Consider the following 7,999-nt stretch of genomic DNA (forward strand, 5'->3'; position numbering starts at 1 on the left):
CCCCCCCCCGGTTTTTTGTTTTTTATGTCCCCGTAGAAGCTACCATGGGGTCACAATATAAACGGCCCTCTCTCTCGGCCTCAATCCGCTGAGACTTTAATTAATTTTGTATGTGCAGCACGCGCCCGCAAGAATAAAGTCACGAGGCAAGACTACTTGGTGGCGCGCGGGTTTGCTGTTTGGGAGAGGAGAGAGACCACCGCAGACGTGCCCGGGGAGATCCACTTGAACCGAGAATAATGCCCCTGATGCACGTGGCTGGGTATAACAAACCCTCTCTCGGTTTTGGTCTCTCTCGTTCTGCTGCTCTCTTTATTATTTAGCGAACAAAATCGGAAAATTTTATCTCGTGGGTATTTTTTGGATCGCCTTCAATCAGTGATAACTCCCGACCGAACGGTGCGATTTGGATCAGTCAGGGCTCTTTTTAAAACTTGAAAAAATACCTTGAAAATGAAAGAAAAATATCGAAATTTCACTCTGCCGTTCTTGAGTTACGGGCCGTTTTATCCCGCTCTTTTTTCTATTACTTTTCCAAGTTTACTGAATTAGAAGAGAAAATTTTCATTCATGGTGAATCGATTTTTAAAAGAGACAGGAGCGTCACGGAGATGTTAAGGGTCACGAGGGTCAGGTCTGACGTGAAAAGGATACATTTATAAGGCACAAAAATGTTGCGTTCATTTCAATTATTTCTCCCCGCAGATATTTTTTTTCAGTTACTCACCTCAACTACTATTTTATTCGTCACATAAGATGACTCAAAACTAGGGAATTATCCAATATTATAATGTCCCTCATATTTATTTCACCGGCTCACGAACGAGGTGAAACAATCCCGCGAAGAAGACCCCGAAAATAAAGGTTCCCCCGAGATTCTCTCTCACATATCGTTTTTTTCTTTTCCACTAAAAATAACATTTGGAAAACGGCAGACTTTAATGAACGACTCTCATACCATTCACCGTGATGCATATAAACCTCTGAATGTGAAATGCAAAATAAATGTCGAGTGTTATTTCGCGATGATTAAATTTAATTGTCCGGACGACTCACGTTGGGTTAATTAATTGCAAAAAAAAAGAGGTTGGATGAGAGAAAAAAATGGACGAAATGAACAGTGAAAATGCCATTCAGACAGGATAATTTGATATTTATATCCAGCGAAGAGGTCTTTCCCACAAGATCCGATACGGCGATGGCCGGCGATATGTGGCGATACGAAACGCCGCGCCGACAAGGGGGTTTTTATTTAAATGAAAAGGGTCCAAAGAAAATGCACAAGTGACGGCACACAGGAATGTAGCAGCTGCCCGACTCATTCACATACCCCCACTACTCACTTTAATACCGGAATTCTTACTATGACATCCCCAACTGGTTGAAGGAGAGAATACGATTTCTTAAAATTCACGAGTGATTATCAACGGGAGAGACTTGGATAATGCGAATCCTCGGGGGGAATATAAACAACTGGGCGAGTTTTCACAAATGTCGGGCCATCAGTATTGGCCGAGTGAGTGTATTTGGGAGGCAAGTTATTAGTCTTCTCAATTTTTTTTTTTTCGTTCTCTCTCTCTCTCTCTCTCTCCTGATACCACCCAGATCCTTGAGGAGATAACGCCGAACGGATTGCGGGACAACGGGGAGATTAATTGCACCAGCTACCAGTGCAATTATTATTATGCGGGTTTTATTTTAATGGGGGGTTGGTAGTGCATCTCGAGAATTGGGGGAATGGGAAAACGCGCTTGGGTTTGGGGATTTGTATCGGTGAATTCGGGTTTTTGCAAATGTGTAGATTTTTATTGATAATGGTAACTGATGTTTTGAATTTTCGGAAGGCTCCTCTGAAGAAATCTAGTTCGAAGTTTTTTTTTTGTGAAAGTTTACTACGTTTATAAGTTTTTACTAAAAATGGGGTTTAGCATGATTGTTTTTTGCGAATGATCCAATTATTATTGCAAAAATCTCGGTGAATTTCTAGTGAGTTTCGTATCTCTTTTTCGTTTTGATTTTCTGTTTCTTGTTTTTGTTTGGATTTATTTGCATTCATCAGCAGTTTGCCGAGAGTAATCTGACGGTAACAATGGGATGAAAGGGATTTGACAGTTGGAGAGAACAATAACATTCTTCTTTTATTCTTTTAGATCAGTGGAAGCGATTGGGGTCTATTGTTCTTGGTGGTATGTGTTTGTGGATAAATGTCAACAGAAGAGTTTCTTCTTGGAGTGTTGGGCTGCGCATGCGCGCGGGCCTTGGGGCGACGCTTCTGCAGACGCTTGGCGCCATGCGAAAAATTTAATTTATTCTTGTTCGACTGATAATTGTCAATTTTCCCTTAATGATTACCCATGGCTTTATTGAAAATTTAGGATTATTCGGAAAATAATAGATGTGGAGATTTTACTAGAATTTTCTATGAAATTGGAGAATTTTCTGGGTTCTCTAGAACTTAAAACCTATATTGAAGTGAAAAAAATGAAAAAGAATCCAATTTAACCAATAAACATGAGAAAATTGACAATTATGATGTAAAAAATAATTAGTAAATTTGAAGAATTTGGGAATATCGCGTGATCTTTAGCGACTAACTTCACACGACTCACTGACCAATCAGAATTGAGGATTAGGTCGGGTATTTTCGGTATATTTCGATACAAAACAATTTCACGAAACGTTGTGCTTTTAGAGATAGGATAGTCCCCTCTGCTCACGCACAATTGAAAAGTAGGTATTATTATAATTGAGGGTAAAAAAATGGGAATTCTTGAGTACTTAACGTGAATATAAAAAAATGAAACAAGACGTTAATGAGGAGAGTAATTATTTCGTTTACTAAAAAATCGTTTACAGAAAATTGACAATTATGATACAAAAAATAATTAGTAAATTTGAAGAATTTGGGAATATCGCGTGATCTTTAGCGACTAACTTCACACGACTCACTGACCAATCAGAATTGAGGATTAGGTCGGGTATTTTCGGTATATTTCGATACAAAACAATTTCACGAAACGTTGTGCTTTTAGAGATAGGATAGTCCCCTCTGCTCACGCACAATTGAAAAGTAGGTATTATTATAATTGAGGGTAAAAAAATGGGAATTCTTGAGTACTTAACGTGAATATAAAAAAATGAAACAAGACGTTAATGAGGAGAGTAATTATTTCGTTTACTTACATGCAACGATAAGACCAAGACCGGCTGTAAAGGGTGAGCACTCGACTCGTACAATTTTGTTATTTTCCATCCATATAAAGTGAAAACGCATAGTAATAAATACCCGTCATCAACCCCACGTCTTGGCGCCTTCTAATATGACCAGCGAGCATGAATAATCCACCGTCTACCCAGTGGTAATGTTTAATGCAACAATTAATCGACTCGTTAGGCACTTTGTCGATTTCAGTGTAGGTGAAATCGTTTAATTACAGTCACTGCTTGTGAGAGCAGTTTTCTGTGAATTAAATTTCTGGGCTGTGGGTGGAAAGGGAATTTTATCATTTGATTTTTCTGGTGGAGAATGAAATTCTGAGTGAAAACGACGCTGACAAATTGATAGATCAGCCGCACGTGACTGGGAGTCGATCGGGGAGTTCGTGCGTGAGGAAAATTCGGGATCGGTTTACTGCCCTGACCCGCGACAATCGGGTTGCTGGGGGAGGAAGAATCGGGGGGTACACGGAAGTGGTTTTTAGTGATTTGAGGGGGGGGGTAATCAATCATTTTTTAGGGGGGAGGCGGTGGAGGAGAATTCAAGTTTAAAAAAATTTTAAACATTAAGAATGTCTTGAATTAAGTCAGATATATTTCATTCATTTTTTCATTATTCAAGACACCTCTTGGTTTAAACCACTAAAAATGTCTTATGATTAAAAAAATTAATAAATAAAATAAAAATAAAAATGTCTTAAATTTGGGTACAAATGTTTCGGACGTGGAGACAAAAGTGTCTTAATTTAGGGCGTCAGGCGTAAACAAAAAACTGAACTCTCAATTGTCTTAAAATCACAATTTTTCTGTCTGAAAACAAGAGACTCGATGAGGGAGACATTGTTTTATGTATTGTTTAATTCAAGTCATCAAATTTAGGACATTCACGCTGCCGCTATTTAAGACACTGTCAATTTCAATGGCCGCACCATTTGCAGACGTCAACCCCATTCTCAAGTCTCTTGAATGTCTTAAATGATCTCAAAGTTGAGACAAAATTTTTTTTATTGTCTTAAAATGGTCTCAATTCAGCAAAAAAAAATATTTATACTAGTATCTAAAATCCCTGAAGGTCTAAAATCCAGATACACATGTCTTAATGACTTTCCTCACATCAAACTTACAATCAGTGAACATACATGCTTAGGGATGAGGAAAGACTCTCGCAATTTGAACGAGTGGCATCACAGTCGGAGGGTTTAATGAGGTTAGCTGCAATTACATGCATTAGTACGAAAAGGAAGCGCTCGCGACCTTCCAGCGGCACACACACACACACACACACACACAGGCACAGACATCCGCGCCCGCGCGTGCACACCCAGCTGCCGGCAAAAGGGTGAGAGCTACTCTGCGTGAGGATTCGTGTTTTCCAGCATTGACGGTACCAGCGATAACACGGGTATATGTCAAGAGAAAGGGCGGAAATGAGTGGCGCCCCACTAGAACCTACGATCCTCATCCCTTCGTCCCGGAGGACGTTAACGCGTTAACTGTCGTTTTACATAGTTTCCTCTGTGTCGTCTGCCCTCTTCTCGTTCTCATACAGATTTACCCATTTACACACCTACGTCGGGGGTTAAGTATACGCATCGCTGGATGATTATCAAACGGTGAACAGACAGGTGCTGGGGTTGTCGCTCCGCTGGAGATTATTCTTTGATTTTTTTACGACAAAAAGAGGAGAATAATGTCTCGTAAATTGCGGAAAATTATTGTTTATTCAGCGAGGAATATTTTTTTTTATTGAGAACACCATTTGAGATTGGATATCACGCGAAATTAAAAGGAAATATGATCCACTCTGCGACAGTTGTTTTTAAGAAGAAAGGAATTGAGGAGTAATTTTGATTTTTAAGGAACGATTGACTTGTCATTTCCAGGGGATGGGATTTCATTCGATTTGGGAGGAAAAAATTATGAAATTCCAATTTTCGGGGACAAGTCAATGAATTGTTGAATTTTTAAGCAGAAGGAAGATGAGGATTTACCAACTTCTTTGAATTTTCAATGAAAATGTGAATATTCAGTTCGAAATTATTCTGAATAGTAAATAAATTGAGATCTGGATTTTCCAGACAGAAAAGACGAAAAAAAAATTTCATTTTCACTGGGTCAAGGGTCAGATCTTGGATTTTTTCAGGCGGAGTCTTTTTGACTTTCGCCAAAATCGATTTTTTTCACCAATTGAATGTTGATTCCGCATTTACTGGCCGCTCTGATGCCAATGAAACCATCGGAGGCGCTATAGATATCACGAAATTCAGCCTCAACCCCCATTAATCATCAATTAATCCCCAAGATTGTAACAACTCCATTGTCCCTCACCCCGTGATTTTTCACATTGCGAATAAATTTCTGTGGACCGATCCAACGAGCCCATCACCAGCCAAATGTGGGGGAGAATCGTTGGATTGGTCGAGGCCGACCTCGCAATGTTTGTGCGCGCATCCGTTTGTCCATTTGCGTATCGAGTTGGTCTGAGGGTGCTTTATGGGAATTAGCGGTGTATTGTGGGTTGGCAGTGGGCGGGCAATGTGCACTGGTGCAAGAGAAGCGCGGTGATACGAGAGCGGATACAAAGGTTCGTGGCTCGGGGGAGGGAAGGGGGGGGGGAGGGGGGGAGGGAGGAGGGGGTGAATATACCCGTGTATACAAGAGGACAGAGAGTACAAGGGATGAAACCCCGTATATACGTATATACAATATGTTTTCCCCGGGAAATAGGAATGGGAATGGGGAGGGGGAGAAGCCGACGATTATTCCACTGTGCGGACTCGGTGTTTGTCAATATGCGAGCGATATGATCACCAAGTATAATCAGCGTCGTTTCTACATCCCTCTATTCTGTCTCTTCAACCCTTGTATGTCTCCTCATCCATTTCCTACAGCTCTGTGTTACTCGAAAATACCTCTCATTTCGCTATCTCTGTGTCAATAGAATGTTACTTTGTGACTATTTGGAAATGTTATGTTACTCGGTGTCTCGTGTGAGGGGGAGTGGGCTTTCATTCTACGGGATTATCAAACGAGGAGTGAGGTAATGAATACACTGGGGTATAAATGAAAAATGGAGAATTGAACGGATATTTTTCGTTTTCGGGGGTTGTATCAGGGAGAATTATTCGAGGGGGGAGTGGAGTTATTGAATAGCTAGGGAAATTTTATGTGAAGTAAAAGAGTGAATCACTTATTTTACCCTAGTAGTTTCTAAAATTTTGCGAATTTTTTTCGTTCTTCTATCAATTTTAATTTTAATTTAATTTAGTTAATTGTCATTTTCAGAGAAATGACATTGAGTTAAATTTAGGGGAAAAATTATGAAATTTTGGATTTCACTGGAAATTTAATGAAATTAAAATCTTTTGAGCATCAGGAAGGAGACGATACTCTAATTTGGTTGGATTTTTAGTAAAAATATGAATACTCTGTACTAAATTACACTGCATCTGCAATTAATTGAAATTAATTGAAGATTCAAGAGTGAATTTATCTAAATTTTCCCCATTTCCCATAAATAATTAAACTAAAATTCAATGTTTCCATATTTTTTCTATAAAATCTTGAATTTTCACTGCTGAATTTTCTCGACAAATCATTCAAAAATTTTTAATAGACTATTGAAAATTCGACAATGAAAAAGAAAATTTAGAAATCTATAAAAATTTGAAAATCGGATCAATTGATTAACCAATTTTTTTTTAAACCCACGAGACCGCACTGAGGCCTTAAACTAATAATGCTAAAAAATAAGTTTCAAAATAATCTCTCCTCACTATACACCACTCAATTCTTCTCAAGCCACATCTCACTCCCCCACCTCGGGGCGTGGTGCGTTCGCAGGTGTTTAAAACAATTTCTGGGACAAACTCTTCTCGAAACTTGGTACCGGCCCACGCACTTGTCATCCACCTCCAGAACACCCGCAAAAATTTCCCCACTCCACTAAACAGTCGCAGAAAAGGAAGGTTACGCTAATAAAAAGATTTTGTTGCTGCTAGTGAGGCTTCTTAGGGGTCCAAAATGGCAAAACGGACATTTTGCATTTTTTTTTATCTTAAAATCTAATTCAACTGCTCACGAAGTAAAATATATTTTTGTGTTATTCCACATATTTTTCCGAAAATTTTGAAAAAAAAAATCCTTCGTAGCTCAAAAATTGGAGGCCCTGGACTAAACACCATTGGCATTTTAAGCGTTTTCAGCAAACAAACAATTGAAAAAATTTTTTTTTGTACTAATTATTCGTTTTCAGATCTATATAATCGATCTTCAACGCCTGAAAAATCTCACTCCAATAACCCACGACTTTCAAAACTTATAGTAGTCTCCCCTTAATAGTTAAGAAGCCTCGTCAACAGCAACTAAATCCGTCCATCTTTTCCATCACTACAGTCGCATCTCCAACACAGTCCGCTGCATCCACCCACACCCACAGATCTCCTTGTGCATGCACACGACGTGCGACACACCTGCGAGACGGTAGCCCCCGCGAGGGGGTGGGGGGCACCGTCGGGGATCCGTATAACAGGTGGAAAGTGGGAGAGAGACGGAGACATGCTGTCAGAGAAGCCAGCGATGTTGGCGTATATATGCGCTAAAGAAGTCGCGGGGAGAGGGGTCGAGTGGAGGGGGGGGGAAGGGGGGAGGATGAAGAAGGTTTTGCTCTCCCCACTTGTGCCACCGAGTGAACATTACTGTACGCCCTCTCCTTTCGCGCTACCAGATAGGAGGAGAACGACGAGAACTACGAGAGCACGCCCTCCCCCTCTACCACCCACCG

The 7,999-nt window shown here is 40.0% G+C and overlaps 1 protein-coding gene across 1 annotated transcript in view; it reads right to left on the reverse strand.

The window, feature by feature from the left end:
- LOC107042366 (transcription factor SOX-5) overlaps nucleotides 1–7,999 on the reverse strand; it is a 46,056-nt gene that overhangs the window by 9,184 nt on the left and 28,873 nt on the right. The gene's annotated exons all lie outside the window — the stretch shown is intronic.

This window comes from Diachasma alloeum, unplaced genomic scaffold (assembly GCF_001412515.2).
Source record: "Diachasma alloeum isolate Michigan unplaced genomic scaffold, Dall2.0 Dall_scaffold_00443, whole genome shotgun sequence".
Lineage (NCBI taxonomy): Eukaryota > Metazoa > Arthropoda > Insecta > Hymenoptera > Braconidae > Diachasma > Diachasma alloeum.